Below are 18,580 nucleotides of genomic sequence, written 5' to 3'. Positions count from 1 at the left end.
ATCCAAATACACTTTAAAACAGAGGACGTTTATTAGATTTGTTATTCTGCTGTTACTTTAATAAAAATCTTCTTGCATGTTAAGATTTGTAAGTCACTCCTGCAGTTACCATTACATGCACACAGACTCTTGACTTTGCCATCTCCCTTTATCTGCAATGCAGTGTTCCACTTGCAGAGCTGCCACTTCCCATAGCGTGAACTGATTCTGGTAGTCACTGCTTGGAGGAATCTTTAATTCTCAAGAGTGTTTCCCAATTCACATACCTGGATTAACAAGTGCCCAAATAGGAACATTTTATAAGCCAATTTGGACAGAGTATGTATTCCAAATTCCAAATGTTTCTAGAAGGAAGTGGAAGAATGGGAAAACCTAATGGTAAGCAAAAAGAGAAATCCCTTTTTATTTTAGAGAATAAGAACCTTGGTCAACTGCATACTGCTTATTTCATTAAGTACCAGGAGATAACCACATAAATTCCTGGTTTTGCTTAATTCCATTATGGAACTGTCAACTCAAAATCTAGTTGGTGAAGCATCAGCTTCCAGTCTCTTTAAAAGCTCTTTTAGATTAAATGTTGGATACAGAAAATAATCTCACCAAGTGACAAACGTATATTTTTTATACATGCTTTATAGTCTTACACATCAAAATGTGAAGAACCTTCCATTCTTATAAACTGACAGTCCATTCACATAAACTAATGTTTATGACTATAGAACAACAAATTAAGGCAAAGACGACCAGAATGAAGATTATTTAAGCACGTGGCTCTATTTAGCTATTGCCTCTAGATAATGCTGTAACCCAAGTGTATATAAATATACATACTACCTGAATACACTCTTAATAGAAGATGATCCCTTCATTTTAGGTTTATACAAATAGACACAATGACTTTTCTCACAAATTAAAAGGTTCTCTAAATTAAATGGTATAACTATTTATTTTCTTGAGTCAGCAGCAAAAGTGTTCAGACCAAGGCACAAGTTTCACAGATTAAAAGCTAGTATCCAGAAATAAAAACTTTGATATCTGAGGTAGCATCTGTCTCTCAATATGTTTTTTAGGCTTTTTTCTGTCTTATGATATATGCTGCAGATCATACTGCTTCTTTTAAAAGCCAGTTGCCATGCCTGTGTGTGCAAGCCTCAGAGAAGAGTTTTGTAAAGAACAGAGCACTATGTTCCAGAAGACATGATTAAACTCCCAAAACATAAGGAACTGAAATAACCAGGGACAAAGATATCAGTAGCTAAGACAGTGTATACGCAAGGCAAGAAGCTCATTATCTTTGCAGGCGTATGTACTGCTGACAGAGCTGCTCAAATGAACATACTCTGTATGGTCTATTCCAGTTACAGAAAATCAAGATGCTTTAGTTTGAGGCAGTCGTAGACTACTGAATGCCTTGGTGTAGCATAGCCATCAATGTTAATGCACAAGCCTATCAATAGGTATGAGAACCAATGCATGGACAATTTCAGTGGCTTGCTGAAAGACACAGGTAAGGCAAGGTTTCCTCATATGTGAGTGACATATGACTATCAGATGGCGATGGTTTCTTAGACCTTGAAGTGGTACTCCCATCTCCATTTCACAAAAAAATGTGAAAACAGGACAAAAGGGACATCTGTACAAGAATCCACTGTTTGCAGCTTTTACTAATGCCAGGACAGGGAGATTCACAGCTCTGCCATGGCTGTTTCATAACCTCCCTCTGCCTCTCAAGTTGAGCTCTCAGCTGCCTTTCGTACCCAACCATCAGCCCACCAGGTCTTTCTTTCATGCGTTCCTCTCAATTTACCTCAAATACTGGTCATTGCAGTTGGGATTATTTTCAAAGCAAAGAGTGTGAATCTAGGTCACACAGCTAGATGATTACCTGGACGTTATGTCTACATAAATTTGTTTTCTGTGTCACAAAAAAATGTTGTCAATGGGGTCTGCTGACTTTTTTGTCACTAGAATTTTAAACAAAATATTCCCTGCTCTCAGGCTAGGAAAAAGAAGAGGGGCAAGAAGTGCAGATTTCAAAACTGAAAAACAAACATGACATCTAACATGGCCAAAATAAAACCTCTGTAGCTCAATAGAGGCCATTCCATTTTTGTAGTGAAGGACTGAGGAATAAGCTAGTGAAAAATGTTAAGATGCTAAATATAAAACACATATAATGCCAAAAGACCCAAATGGAAGTAGAAAAGTACAAATGTTGCTGACAAGTAATCTTTAAATAATCTCATTTCAAATCGCATTATGCATCAAGCTGCTTGACACCTGTGAGAAAATATTTACTGCTAAACTAGTAAAAGAAAAATAAGCCTTAGCAAGATATTATGTTTATTACATTCCAAACATTTCCAAATACGTCCTACAAGGATTTCTGATTATTTTAAATTACAGGGAATGGGGGGGAGCACTAACACAAAGGGTGTTTATTGAGGCTGATATGTTTGCCACAGGTTATCTATGGCCTTGCTGACTACTCATTTCTCATGAAAAGCTTGAAAGTACAAAGGCACATCCTCAGTAACTGGCTAAATGATTTGTTGGTGAATACTATACATATAGCTAGAGACATGTGCATGTATATAGAGGAGTATAGAGAGAAAAATCCTTCACAAATGCATCTGGTCTGTGAAATGGCTTCAGGCACAAATGAAAAATGAGGAAAACTGGAGGGACCCTCCAAAGCAGATCAGCAAAAATAATTTGAGGTTTAAAATTTATGGCCTGCTTGTGAAAGGTCGAAGTGAATGGATTGTTATTTGTTCTCAAAAGTGAAAGACTAATAGCACCCCAGTCAAGATCTCATAATGTAGAAACAAGGGTATTGCATGAGACAAATAATGTTTATATTTTCCAGTTTGGGCAGGACAGTCTACCTCACTCTCCATACATAAGACCATTAAGCTCACCTATTTTAATTTGCTATTACCTCCCTGCTTCTATAACAAAGATTCAATCTACTGTTTTCATTGCTCATTGGAGCAAGAACAAGAGGAAAATGAATTTGCAGACTCTCCATACTGAAAACATTTAGGACATTTAGACAAAGATTTGTGTTTCACGATCCAGATGAATTTGTCCTGACTCCCCAGAAAAGACTGGACTAGAACTGGTGGATTTCTGGCAATCACTTTGGGCTTTACATTTCATGCTCTCTGGCAGTACAGACCAGGTATTTTTATAACCAAATGTAGATCTGAGCTCTGTAGGAAGTCATTCCTCTGAAAGTAAAACATCTTAAATAGGCTCTTAAAAAGTCAAGTAGAATGATTATTTTGTGTGGAAGTTTTTCCAATTAATTTTCATAAAACAGGACAGCATGTGGCTGCTTCCTGAACAGAGCAGCTGTTAGTATTTAATACTTGTGTATTCCTTTGTATTCTCTGGAACTGTGTGCATATGTTTGGCCATTAGCACATTCTTGGGAAAAAAACCCAACATTAAAAAGCTTTGTCATTTAGCATATATAGCAACATTTATACACCTTCATATGCTTCAGTAAAAATAACTGTGTGACTGCACATTAATTTATCCCATTATATGACTGATTATATATTGGGTCCAGAGCAACAATAAGTGTGGATAAAAATAAACATTATCAAATATAATCAAAATACGAAAAAACATATGAAATTGCTCTTACTTGTTCTATCTCATCTTTCACTTTCCTTTTGGAATTTACAAGAACTTTACCTGCTCTGACCCAGCCACCTCTGTGATTTCTCTGTGCAGAAACGCCACAGTACATCCCTTGTTACAGACTAGATGAGAGCAGCCACGAACGAGTGCTCAAGAGACCAGGATCGAGAGATCGGTCACCTTCTATCTGATAGCTCTCCGTACACGAAAGGCTTCCTGTAAAAAATAGGCAGGGAAAACAGAAAGCTTGTGAGAGGAAGAAGTAGTTGATTCTGGAGTAAAGTCCACTGCAACTAATGGCGGTTATTCTTCTAACTGGAACGCTCTTTAATTAGAGGGAAGTGTCAAAAGACTCAATTTCAGTATCCTTGGAACACTTTGGATGAAGAGGCTCATTGAGCCTGTTTTGTTTTACCAGGAAATGTATGCACACTCCTTTTCTATTGACAAAACAGACAAGTAATTTCAATAGTCATTTTATGTATGTGTCCTTAGGTGGGGTTTAGCCCTTAAAATGACAATGCATATTAATAGGAAAGTGTGGAGAGCCAGCTCTGAAGATTAGCTTGGCTTTGTAGTATTGCTTAGTTGCTGCGCTGTATGGAAAATGCATGATGATAACAGATGTAGAGCTCAGCACTCATAAATATTTAAGTGACAAGACACAATAGGCAGGCACCTTCATTGTTGCAAAACTCAGAGGTACAGTGGGAGGCACAAAGCCCAAGAACAAGTGGCTTTAGCTGCTTAAAAAGTACATTTCCTTAGACATGTACTTCTGAATGTAGTAATTTTTTTCTTACCAAATACAGTATATTCAAAAAGGGAAGATACTCCCATTTATGGATTCACTAGCCATTATTGGCAGTTGTGGACACAGATAAGATCCCTCTGACAGCTGGTGTGGAAAAGATGGCTATACCCTGGATTGTAACATCCCTTCATAACCAACAATGGGACTGCACCTGATATTTAACTAGAACAGCAAATCCTCAAAAGGAATTCAAAATTACAGGAACGGATTCTGCGAGTTTGTGTCTGAGATGATTGAAAAAGTGTGGGAGACGTCTTTATGATTTTAACTAGTCAACACTCCATGTACACACACAGTCACACTTTCTGCAACACAGAGGAAAGAAGATAATTCCATTCTGAAGGATTTTACTTCTCTCTACTTAAACGAGCAGTGATTCTAACTTGATTGCTGATGATCAACCGTTCTAAATCCACTGCTGAAATTTCATCTCCATCTTAAAAAGCGTAAATGGTACCAGGCTTATTAAGGTATTCCAGGACAGAGGTAGAGTTTTGGAACAAGACAGGTAAAAAGAAACCCAGCAAAATCAGATTTAGGGCACTCTGAGATAGAAGCAAGGGGTTAGATTGCCTCATCCAGACACAGTGGAAAAGGACCTGGGACGAGCGGGACCTAATTTACAGAGTATGAAAATGATATTCAAGAAAATATGAATATAGGCCTGTTCTTAATATTAACTCTTTTCTCTCTGGTGCTTTAGATAAATCAATGTTTTTCTTTAATAATTTATTCTCTGCTACTTCAATTTTTGCTATTCTCTGTAGCTCCTGGAGTTTATACTAGGGCTAAATTCCATTCAGACTTATAGAGGAAAAACACTGATGAAAACCAATTTTTGACCCAGGGCCCAGTCTGTGAAGATGATGACTTCCAGGACTTCTGCCTGTCAGAAGCACAAAGACAGGGCAGAAACTTGGAAAGCTTGTCAAAGGGAAGAGCGATTGAATGCTCAAAGGTACAGGCTATCTTCAACTACGACAGCAGTGTCCTGCAAAGGGGCTATAAAAACACAATTCTGTATCTCTTTAGGATGTGAGTATTGTAGCCACTTTGCCTTTTATCTAACAATAACTGGGATACCAGAGTAAAGGTCTTGGAAATTTTAAGCCAGTGAATTTATTAAAAGTACAATTCTTGCTCACCACCAGTAACTTTATTGTCCTTGAGTAATTAAAACCAACTGCTTCAATCTCTTTTCAGAAGAGAGAGGTAACATAGGCCACAGTAGCATGCATTACTCAATACTGCACTGCAGCGAGCTGTGGGGGCAAGGGGAAAGCTGGCCACCGCCTGGTCCCTCTGCTGAAATTATTGGCTGATGAGTGCCTATCGTGCTGATGATAGTATGCTACCAGGAGTTAAAAAACAAAAACAAAAACAAAAAAACCCCCAAAACCCCAAGAAAGATGTTTAGAGTGTCAGTAAATATGAGAAATATGGGAAGTAAATAGGAGTTTTGATTAGCAAGTACAAGTAGGTATGTTCGCTGTGGTTTCCTCACTCCCCTGGCCATTTTTAGCAGTATGAATCAGTGCTACCACATCCTTCATGCGAATCAAATCAACTGTAACCCAGTTGATTTAGCTATTCATGTCTTAAGTTTCAAAATTAGTAGCTAGCTGTCAGTTAGTTATAAAAGCATTTGTTACAGAAAACAGATTATCAGTACCAGCGCTGAGCAAGGTCTGGAGAACTGCATGGTAGAAAGAAGATCTCAAAGAATTCTAGCTCCTTGTGCATGGGGCCAAAAACCTGCAGAGAGCACACGGCCCTGCTACGCCGTGTATTATTCAAACACAGGAGCTAGGAAATAGGTGTCTAGCTTTGGAGAAATGGAGAAGATGTTTCACAAAGGACTTGGTTCTTCGCTGCTTCTCAGAAATGGTACTCAGAGGTAAGACTTAGCTTTTTCTATGCCAAGTTCTCAGGGAATCTATAAGAAGAATTGTTGCTTCTTGATTGAATTGATTATATATGACTAAGTAAAATCAGAATATAAACCACTGCACAATGACTGCCTGCTGACAGAGTCCTGCATGGGAGATAATCTTACAGAAGTAATTTTTTTTCATCTGGAATGCAGGGTCCAGCACACACCTGAGACAGAGAATAAAGGTGGTGAAACTGCAACATGCAACTTCCTTGTAGCAAAGCTGCTTGAGTTTCTGGAGTCCAAATTTCACAAATAACCTATGAATACATGGGAGAACATGTTGTTCCCCATTCACGCTGTGCTGACTTCCTACAAGCCCTTGAGGATTTCCAGGCTGTGTAGATCATGCTGTTTTGGAGATGTGCACTGTAACAGAAGGCATGTTCTTTTTAAACACCCCTCTGAGTATCCAGTTCTGCTCAGTAAGATGGAGTGGCTGGGAATCAGAGGGCCCAATTCAAACCTCATAGATTTCAGAAGCCTCCCAGCATTAAACAATCCTCGCCTTTCAAAAAGTCTTGTCTCGAGAGGTTTTTGGTACAAAGGCAGTGGTAGCGATTCCCATTAGACACATATAGAAAATTTGCTACTTAATTCACAGGAAGACAGGTGTTTTTTATCTTGACAGGGAAGAGGGGTTGCTACTAAAAGTAGAGTGTGGTCCTGTTCTTTTGTATGCTAGCAAAGTGTGTGTGTGTGGGAAGTCTGATCCTTAAATTTTCACAAGAGCAGCTGTAGCACAGTCCTAGCTGACAGAAAGCAAGGTCAGATTGTAGGTAAATAGCCTTTGTCTTCATCTAAATTTAAGCACAGCAAAGAAAGCCTCTTCCTGCAAAGGAGAGTGAGAATAATGTGGGTCAGTGTCCAGGTACTTGGCCATTTTAGGTTGGAATAGATACATTTATGCAAGTGTACTTTCTCACCCATCCTGTGTTTGGAAACGCTTTCCAGACTAGCCTGCATCTGAATCAAACTTGCAAAATACTGTTTTTGCTATTCGTGTTATGGGTAAGTTCACATTGCTGCTAATGGAGGTAGGTGGTCAAGAGTTAGGGGGTAGAGTCCCAGAAAACCTACAGTTTCCCAGACTTGCATCGGGGAGGTCACAAAGTCATCACTGTACAAATGAGGAACTTCAGCCTCTTGTGTGAGGGGCGCTGGCCACTGACTAAAACCACTTGGAAGAAAAAAATCTAACTTCTCTGAAAAGGGAAAGCTGCATTATCAGAGGACTTCATTAATTCACATCCAAGGCCCGGCTGCGGCCCCAGCTCCCGCATCCCACCCGTGGAAAACCCCGGTGGGTTTTGCAAGAGGACTCACGGCTGTGGAGAGCCCGCCTGGCGGAAAAGCGGCCGGCCGGCAGCCACCCACCCGTGTGCGCCCACCAGCGCGGCGACGAGAGGCGTGCGGAGGTGGCTGGGGAGGACACACCGAGGGGAAATAACCTGAAGGGGGACAAAAACTCCCAACCTCCTCGCGCGAATTCCCTCCAAGCCGGGCATCAGCGCCCGCCTCTCTCCCACCGGGGCCCGCCGTGCCGTCCGCAGTGCCAGGGGGACAGCGGCCCCTGGGCAGAGAGCGAACAAGGGCGGCTGAAAGATCCGCGGAGACGGAAACCAGCGCCATCTCCCACCCAAGCACCACGACCAGAGCTGCGCCCCCGCGGCCGTTACACCCGCCCCTCTCCGGGCGGCCGCGCCGCCCGCTGCCGCGCATGCGCGGCCCCCTCGGCGCCTGCGCGCTGGGGAGCGGGGCGGGCGCCGCCGCTTTTGGAGGGCTTGCGGGCGCGAGGCGGCTACCGCGTCGCCGCAGAGCGGGCGGGGGAAGCACGGCCCGGCGGCGGGCACCGCGATCGCGCCTCCGCGGGCACCGGGCGCCCCCGGCTGCTCCCTCCGCGCACGCCGAGGCAGCACCGAGCCGCCTGGGTAGGGGCAGCTGTCGGGTACATACATACATACATACATACATACATACGTACATAGGTGGCTGGGTGGGTAGGGAGGTAGATAGGGGAGAGCCGGCTGGGTCCTGCAGCCTCCTCATCGTCATGGCCGGCTCGCAGCAGCCGCCGCCGCGGCGGGAGGACGGGGGAGAGCCGCTGCCCATCGAGGACGCGGAGCTGGCGCTGGCTGGCATCAACATGCTGCTGAACAACGGCTTCCGCGAGTCCGACCAGCTCTTCAAGAAATACAGGTAGCCCCGGCCGCCCCTCCGCTGACCACTCCCCGGGCGCCTTCCCCAACGCGGCCCCGGGCGCTCCCCGCCGCCAGCCCGGCTTCCGCGCACGTGCCCCCGTCGTCCACCTGCGCGGCCGCGCCGGGCCCGCTCTCAGGCGGCCTCCGCGGGGTGGCAGCGCCCGCTGCGGGCGGGCGGCGGGGCCGTGAGGCGTGCAGGGACCCCCGCTCAGGGCAGGGGGGCTCGGCGCGGGCAGCCTCGCCCTGCTCCGCTTCTCGGGGCGGGGAGAATTGGCGCCCCCGGTTGCCGCCTCAGTCTGCGCTCTCGCGGGGAAGGGGTCGCGCGTGATTCGCCCCCGTAGCCCTGCGTGAGAGGCTGCAGATCCGCTCCGCGGGGTCTCTGCAGGGCATCGCCTTGGCTTGGCGAGGGCTGGTGGGAGCGTGGGGCTGTGGAAGGCGCCTGCCGCCCTGTTGGGGTGGGGCAGGGCTGGGCAGGGGTCGGCGGGTCCCGCGGTAACGTGGGCTGCGTTTCGCTAACGTGCGTGAGTAAACACGTGGGCCCGCAGACGTTCCCTGGGGGGTTTCGCTGCCATGCTGCTATGAGATCTGATGCTGGTTTCAGCTGACAAAACGGAGAGCGACAAAAGGTCCTTGAGTGCTGCTGTGACTATCTTCAGGCTGCAAGATCATGTTCATAATCCCTACATGCATCGTGGCTAGTAGTCACCCGCTAGGGATAGCATTAACACAGCTGTGTAAGTCGGTCTTAAAGAAAAGATTGCCCATACCTGTCCTTGCTGTTTGTCTGAGCACTAACGTGTTCCACAGAGGCTTGAGCCGCTGTAATTGCGCATATGTTCTAAATAATTAATAGCACTATACTGCTGTTGTCTGTATGATTAAAAAAGTCTTTGATTGACTTAAAATAGCACTTCTTAGCGATGGTGTACTTGCATACTTAAATCTTATTTACAAAAAGGATGTTTGGAGGCAGAGTGGGGGGAGTGAGACTAATTAAGAGAACTCCACTTAACAATAATGGAATAATAACGTACTGCGTACCTGCCAGAGTCTAATATTAACTATATCGTTCAGTCTTTAGTATATACATACACAGTACTGTTGTGTAGAACTAACTGGAATATTGCAGATGACAAGTAAGGTCCCGATTCTGCACTCCTCGTATGCATAACATGCAGCTCACGTTCATATGGAGTTGCACCCTATGCGTAACTTATTTCTTGAGTCTGTTGGCGCTGCCAATTGTTCTAGGTATCTAGGAAACCTGTTGGTTTTGGTTGTTTGTTTTTGTGTTGTGTATTTTTTTTAAGGTGCCAGTTAAGGAAGACTTGATGAGATTTCGTCTCCTCCACTTTTTGTTGTGTTTGTGCCATTGCTTTCTCTCGGTAGCATGAATCTGGAAGTAGGCTAGGAATTCTAAATATGTGATGATGCTTATGTTGTGTAGTAGTGTTAGGGGAGTAAAATTGTTAAGATTCCTATTTTCAAAATGCAGCTTAATCCTTCCTTGAAAGGGTGAATAATAATGTCTTCTGTAAATTGTTCTCTTGGTTATCTAGGAGGTTTATTACTAAGGATTTCTTAAATGCAGGCACTTACCTATCTTTTTTCCAGGTGTGGACTTTTCTTTGTTTGATTTTTATCAAGAGGTGCCTTTAAGTTCAGTGTACTGTTTGATCTTGGCTTTTAAAAACTACCTGCAAGGATTAAATAGGAATTACTTCATTAGATCAAGTGGTTTTGTTATTCATAAATTGATAATCACTGTCTTACCAGCCCTGTCTTCCTCATCCCAGAATTCGTAGCAGGATTCCTCTTGCTGTGAACTAATAGACCTTTATTGAATTGCAGATTAACTGTATGTTGAAACTTTGCATTAGATGCAGGAGAGAAGATACAGCAAAGTATGCTCAACTTGCTATAAATTTGTGTTTTGGAGACACATACAGTGAGGTTCACTTTTTTCCCCAATCGTTTTTGGTTTTATACTTGTCTTGGATATGTGCTCCCTACAAGGACTTAAGTAATGCTATTATATTATTCTTTACATACATGAGTTAAATGAGTATATTTTTGTTAGTGTATGCTTGAAATTTTGAAATAGAACCCATCCTAAATGGGACTGGTAAACCAAAGGAGCTGCTTTTGGGAGCCCTACATAGTTTAATATGGCTGTTTGTTATTTGCAGCATTAGAGCTCAAAGCTGTCGGATGAAATGCCGCTTTTTTAACTTAACTTGATGCAAGTCTGTGTTGTCTATTTCAAGTGACCTTTCTTCTAGAAAGTGTGAATTGACTACTGCCTATGCAGGTAGTTCAGCTTGTTTCAGAAGCTTGACAGTTATCAGATGAATCTTAGAAGTGAAGGGAGGAATTAAATTTTTTTTTTCTTCCTAGTGGAAGTTGTTTAATAACCTACAAGATTATTTGGAAACTCAATTATGCAGCAAAACTTAAGTTTATTAGCCACATCATTTAAACTAGTTAAAACTGTTTTTTAGAAACTACTGTTTTTGGCTTGTGCTTTTTATTACTTGCTTTAATTTGTCACCTGAAGTATCCTGTGAAAAATTAAGTCAAATCAATGCTGCTATCTCTATGGGGCAATGGACAACCTTGATGAGCCTAAGGACAGCTGTCATTCCCAAGCAAGCTGGATCTCTTTCTTTCTTTACTACTCTGCATCTCTGTCTTCTAGAAAGCTGGGGTGATGAGCCCAAAATTAGTTATATTTGAAAGCTGGTCATAATGCAGTCCTTCAGGAAACCAGAGCAGAAGCTGCAGCTGTTTCATATGTGTAACTGCAACAGTAAATTCTTGCCTTTGAAGAGTGATGGTACAATTAAGTGATTGGCTATAGAACCATTGTTTCTGTTAGGCATGAGAGCAGTATTTTATTTTGGTGTTTAGGGCTCAACATATCTACTTAGAACCCAGAGAAGTCATATGAGTGTGTCTGTTGTGTGTCAGATACAACATGTAGTTGGAACTGCATTGACTATTACTGTAAATCAGTTAGTGATTTGCCAGGTGTAGTTTGTGACTTGTCTTGTTTTAAGTTATACTTGAGGAAGATAACAGAGTTTGAAAAATCATCAGCAAATATCATTGACATCTGCATATGCTTTTTCATGAGTTTTTTTTTTAAGAAGTCTAGATCCTCCACCTGCTAGTGGTGACAGCCTTCTGAACATGAATCAAATATCAATGGATATAATGTTTTCATAAATCTGCAACAGACAGCACCACTGTCTTTAATGCTTGTAGCTGTGTCAGGTCCCCACAGTGCTAACTCATATCTGAAACTGTCAGGTATCCATTTTTCTATTCATCTTGAACAATGCTGACACCATCCCAGTTCTCATCGGTTTAGACTTTGAGTACCTGTGAAAGCTTCAAGAGATATGGAGGTTAACCAAGGACATAGGCATTGGAGATGGAGCCCACAGTCAGCCCATGGGATGGTATTGTTTTGGTGAACCATCCTGACACCAGCAAGAAAGCTGGAATGGGAGTGTTCTTTTTCACCTTCTAGCTTTGTGGATTCCTAAACATTTAAGAAAAGAAGAAACTGTCAAAAGACTTTTTTTCTTTTTTCCTCCCTGATTCTTCACTTAGGAGTATTTGCAATTCAAAAATGGTTTAAAAACTTCCTCCAGCTAAGAGAGGAGAAGATAGTGTCAAATGAATATGAGGAGCTTTTTAGCTGAATGTTGGCTCACAACATAAGCATAAGATCAGGGATATTATCTTACATGAAATCCAATAGTCTTCTGTCTCCTCCAGGGAAACATTTGACTCTGTGTGTGAATGACTCTTACTTCTCAGAAGGCTTGATAAAGTTTTCAACTTGCATCTGAGTGAAAATAGAAACGGGTAAGATTTCAAGATGGAGAAGTACAATGTATATAATAAGATCATCTCCAAAGAAGAAAATGAAGATGATGCAGAGGAAGTGTAATTCTAAGACAAAAAGATTTAAAGAATGAGGTCAGTGTAGGAAAACATGCTGTACAACCTGCTAGGGTAAAGCAGAACATGGAGAAGAATGAAAAGTTGGAGCAAATGTGAAAGTGAGAATAAAGCTTAGTAAATTTAACTTCAAAAACTTAATGTTTTTCAAGTATGACACGTTACAGTATATGTATTAACAGACATACAAACTTCAGTAATGGACCAGGAATTCTATTGTGGGTTGGTGTTTCAACCTAATATTACCAATCTAAAACTGTGTCTGTGGCTCAAATACTTTTGACCCAAATACAAGTTGAGACAAGGTGACATTAAGCCAGCATTGATCAGCAGGTAGCTTATGGCCCCATGTCTGGGCAGTCTAACTGCTGTTGAAATTCTTGTTAATGGAGCTCAGCAAGGGAGCCTTAAGAACAAAAATTAAGGAATTTTGTTGATGTTTTGTCAGCTTCTCTAAAGGTAAGGACAGCAGGGTGGGAACTGACCTAAGTTGGTTGAGGGAATGATGATGGCATCTTGATTGGCAGTGTGAGAATAAGTCATGGGTGCCTGGGTAGCAACCCTGTGTTTTGTTTATTGCAGCGATAGGTAGACAAGCAGCTGCTAGATGGATGTATAGAAGGAAGAGTTATGTACAAGGGAAACTATTTTTAGCAGCAATATTCTAAATGTGTAATAAATGTGTACCTTAGCAAAGTAAGATTTAATTGCTCAAGGCTAGGCAGAGCATCTTACAGCAATGCACACAAAACCAGCATCAGTTTTCCACTTAGATGCACAGATTAGAAAAAATTTAAGTGTTTCACAGTTTAAATCTTCAAGACTTGGGTAAATGGAGACGAGCACGTTGAATGTGATGCTTAGTTTTGTGGCCTTCATGACAGAGACAGGTGGCTCTGTCTTTACTGAAAGAAGTGGTAAAAAGGGTAGAGGGAGGCCGAGAGATCCATTTGGCATATGGAGCAAAATCTGGTGGCTAGAAGCCCAAGGGAAGATGACAGAAAGCTAAACAAAAATCTCAGTTTTTAACTTGGAAGTCATAAGTCAGATTTGGTGGAGATGGCTGAAGAGGTGTGATAATAAGCAGATCTTATTTTAACACTGAAGAAATTAACTCTGTGAAAGATACAGATATTGTAAACGAAGACTTTTCTTTCCTGCTAGTGCACCTATTCTTTAATGTACTATTTCTAGTAAGTTATTTCAGGCTATTGTGATGGGATGAAAATGTTTTTGTTTTAACTTCAGGAGCTCAGAGATGTTAAGAAGTTAGACAATGTCAGTTAAGCTGCTGTAGTTTGTCCTGGAAAGGAGTTTTGATAAGGTTAGTGGAACCTACAGTGGAAGAAGATTTTGCAAATGTCCATAATTCTTATGGATTAAGAGTGTGCAAATTGACACTTAGTACAAATCAGTTGGTATGTTATAATTAGCTTGTCTCAGCTTTGTAACTAGTTTTCAAATTACAGGTACAATTTAAAATGCTTCTCATAATTCCCAGTGTTTTGATATTTTTGTGCATCCAAACTTAACAGCCTGAAGTTAGAGCAAAACAATCCTCCATTAATTTGTGGAAAGACAGAACAAATCAGGTAAAAATTGCATGGGACAGGGCCACAGCATTATTATTTTTATGTTCCTGAATTTCTCTTTTGGTTATGTATTTCTAGTGAAATTAGAAGTGTATGCTAAGAGCTCATTGAACAAAATAAATGCAAGCAGATTATGAAATATAAATTAAACCTAGATATGACATTTGCAGTTCTCAATGTCTTAATACTGTAATGCTTTCATGACTCTTATATTGCCTTAGCTATTTCATATACCAATATTGGATGAGATGTGTACTTGTCTAAAGATCTGTCTTATGTTTGTAGTCTCACAAATAATTTTTAGAATATCTTCTGAGGTGGGAAAAATGACCAAAAGATTTGTATGTTTTTTGCAGTAAATTCCTTACCTTTATATATAGGTTGTATGTATTTCTGCTTGCTTTAAAATATTCAGCAGCTGCTTCTATATTTATCTGTGAACTTACACGAGTTCTTAATTTTTCATTATGCTTTACTCTCCCACTTTGGAGGAAAACATTTTTTTTGTTTCAACTTGAGCATCACTATCAATCAGTATCACGATTGGAATTCTTAGTGGACTGTGGTTAAAGCAGCAGTGCCTAGAAGAGCAGGGAGGAAATGTTGGTGGGTTAACTATGTTACTTAAATTTAAACCTGAGCTAGGCTGTAGTAGCTTTAGAAGATGATGCACTTGGAAGTGAAATATTCTTGTGGAAATGGGTGTAGAGAAAATAAAATACTGACAAGTAATTTATTTTTCTTTTGGTGTGCTTCTGTTCTCATTTTTTTAATGGTAAAATTGGGTTGTATTATCTTGGCCTTATGAAATCAAGGCTTAAAGCTCCTGAATGTTATTGTCATGTGTGAAAATGGGGCATGGCAAACATCTTTCTTCCGAAAGTGAATTAACATCTTAAAGATATGGCATGAAATGAGGCACATTAGTCAGGGTTTATTGGGAGAAGCAATGTCTCGTGTAACACCGGTTCGTATACCTGGAAGAAAGGTCTACTTCAGTGGTCTTAAGCTTATGACTTAATAAAGTTGGTACACATAACTAAACTTGATATGTACAACCTTTTACTGGGGGATCTTGTAGAAATGGTGTTAATAGCACACTTTCTATCTTCAGAGTCCTAGTTTGATAGGTGAGGTGCAAACAGTATTTTACAAAATATGTCTGGAGACTGAATTTTTCTTCATCTTTGAGCTAATTAAGTCTTGAGATTTTTCTTCACTTAATGGAGGCAATAGCTTCAAAGCAGCGAGGACAACCTAGGTAGTGCAATGTCCCAGTGTTCATTTGTATTCACTTCCATAACTCCTGTCAACATCAATATGGCCATTGGTTTGCTGTTAGTATTTTCTCAAGTGCAGCCTCTTTTTTTTCTTGTATCTTAACTTGTTGGAATCTGTCAAAAGGTATAAAATAATGTTTGATGCTGAAGGTCACTTAAGGAGTTTGAGCTGAGGGTTGTTTTCATGGAATTGTGCTTTTCTCAGAAACTTGCTGTCATCAGTGGTCATGCCTTAGTGTTTACTGGGACAGTACTGTGCCATTGCAAACTTTTGTCCTAGCTCTCGAGGAAAAGATAACCCTAAACTGTTGAAGAATGTCAGTCAATATAGTAGTCACAAAGACTGAGCACTAAATGCAGTTGTTTAAAATGGATTTTAAACACTGAAGTGACCTTAACAAATGATCTTCCATAAAGCTGCACCTATAGTTTCTACCCAGTGACTATGCAGGAATGTGGTAGAAGTGTTCCTTACTTTGTTTAGCGATGAGACAAACTGGGTGAGGAGCTCCTGCAGTCGAGTTTTCATGTTTCGATTGCTAAACTCCATGGTCTCAACAGAAGCATCTCCCAGACATAGCATAATATTATGCATCATGTTTTCTTGCTTCAGGGTCCTTATGTGCCTAGAGCCCATATGTGCTGTAATGACAAAGCTTTTTATAGATTGACTGAAAATTAAAAAGGGTTAATCTGCAACATTTTACTTCATGTATTACAGCTAGTGATAATTTCAGAATAGGGTGATGTGTCTCTAGAGTTTTTTTAAATTGTTTTATCTCATCTTTGATAGTGGTGGAAGAATTGTAAACAGTGAGCTGTGAGTGTCAAAGTGCAAGTGGGGAAGCGGTTTTGAAAGATGAATATTTATATGGGGAAAATACTCAGTTTTACTTGGACAAATATATGTTAAAAGGCTTAGACAAATTTTCATTGCTTGGGGTAAGCAGTTTGGTATCTTTTGTAAGCTTGGAAGAGCAAGTTGGCTCTCAACTGTAAATAGCTGCTTCATTTTGTAACATAGTATTAAAATTTATCAAAAAAGAGATGAAAAGGCTTTTAAAATGTATATCTAAGTATTGATACCTTCACACAAATAGATGTGCACTCTTAAGAACAGGTTCTCAAAGTCCTGAAGAGAAAGCCAAATTTTAAAAAATGTTTGAATAATATGCCTGAAATAGTGTGTATATTGAGCTGCTGAAACAGCATATATATGCTGTTTGATTCTCAACTATGTTCCTGTTTATAGAGTTCTAATGGTTTCACTCCCAAACATGGCCAACCTTCAAGTTGCTGTATTTGAAAATACCATTCTCATAGACAAGGAATCAATTTACCCCTAAAACTGCTGTATGTGTATTTTTTCACTCTTCAGTAACTATTTCTACAACAGGAGGATCTTTTTTATAAATTCAAAATGAAAAGTAAAACATTTAAAAAATGTTTAAAATTTTTTCGTGTGCAACACTCTTTTTAACTATTTGTTCTATAATTCCACAGTATTTAATTTGTATTTATGTTTTGCTGATAGAACTTGTATCTTTCTTGCCAAGTCCTAAGGAATACCTGGATGCTACTTTTTTCTGAGTGCCAAGTGCATATGTTGCTAAGCTTATTTGATTTGCTTATGCACATTTCAGAGGGGAAAAAAACCCCACCTGAAAAATCTTGATTCTGTTGTGCAAAGTTCCAGTAAGGGTGTAATACTTAAACTTTACAAGTAAACCTTTTACAGGTGTTCTGATGCTCAAATCTTAAATAATTTCTTTGGCTCCATTCCTGGTAGCGAATTAAAGTTTTCAGTGTGGATGGAAACTTAATTTCCAAGAATTGTGTTATTGAAAAGTGCAAACGTAATTAACTGTTTCTTATGTCATGCATTTTTATTTTCCTGTTTATATTCAAAGACTGTTGTGGTTAACTTCTTTAAATTCACTCTGATAAACAGTCTTTCTCTGATAATTTTCTGTTCTGAATGGACTTAAGTATGAAAGACTGATTATCTAGAGATGCCTACCAGCTTGCCTTCCCAGAACTTCTTTCCCTCTGAGAATGTAGATATAAGGATGCTCAAAAATGCAGCATTTGATCTATTTTTGAGCTTCCTTGAAAGTATGATGTAAGTGCAACTTCGTACATAAGCACATAAATGTGAAAATTTCTTGTGCTCATCTGTTCTGCAGTTTTAGATCCCTTGGGTGTTGATAATGCAGTAGGTGTGACCTTGAAACTTAGCGTGGAGGTTATGTGCTGTGGAGTATGGTGATAAGACTGGCTGCTGAATGGGTCCCACATGCCCCATGGGGTGAAAAGTGGGTTGTGAGAGGGCCACGTGCCCTCTGCAGCGAGAGTTCATGCGGAAAGTGCCAGCAGCAGCAGGTGTAACTTGTGTAGCTGATTTCTGCTGCTCTGTGTTACACAGCTGCTGGTAGAGAACAGCCCAGGTACTGAATAGCAGAGGCATTTGCTGGCAGCTGTTCTTGTTGGCCTGCCAGCAAAGGGGAAAATACTTATTTTTCTTTTGAGAAAATAATGAAAAAGTGTGGCAAGTTATGCTTATCTTATATTTATATCCAGAATTGAGCAATGTATCTAAAAAGGGAAGGTCTTTCTGTTCTGACTTGCTTTGTTTATCTTCCCTGTTTTTCTTTACTTTTTCTTCTTGTTCATGTCCTTTTAGACATTTATGCTAAATCAAAAAGTGAGGGGGTGGGGAGATACTGATGACTACCTTAAACTCTCCTGTATTATAATGTGGCTTTACTATTGGAAATTAGTGTTGTAATAAACAATAAACTATTTTCTCCATGTTTTTCAAGTACTTGTCGGATTTTAAAACTCTACTTTAATCTGATGCTTGCTGAATTAAGTTGGAAACAGCATAAGTACTCTACTATAGCAATATATGTGCCTGGAGCATAAATGTTACCTCTTTTTCAATCCTGGAAGTCAGTGTATATAACTTTTTTCTTCTGGAGCGCTGTATGAATTTTATCCTTACTCCAGTAGTGATATTTATACATGGACGTATAACCTGGCAAGCCACTGCTGAACTGTGGATCAGTGGTACTGCTGAGTTCCTGAAATTATTTTTTTTAAATGCCTTCTATGTGATGTTACTGGAGCCTCATGGT

The sequence above is a fragment of the Phaethon aethereus genome, assembly GCF_964289735.1.
Source record: "Phaethon aethereus genome assembly, chromosome: 2".
Classification (NCBI taxonomy): Eukaryota; Metazoa; Chordata; class Aves; order Phaethontiformes; family Phaethontidae; genus Phaethon; species Phaethon aethereus.
This window is presented reverse-complemented; position numbering follows the sequence as displayed.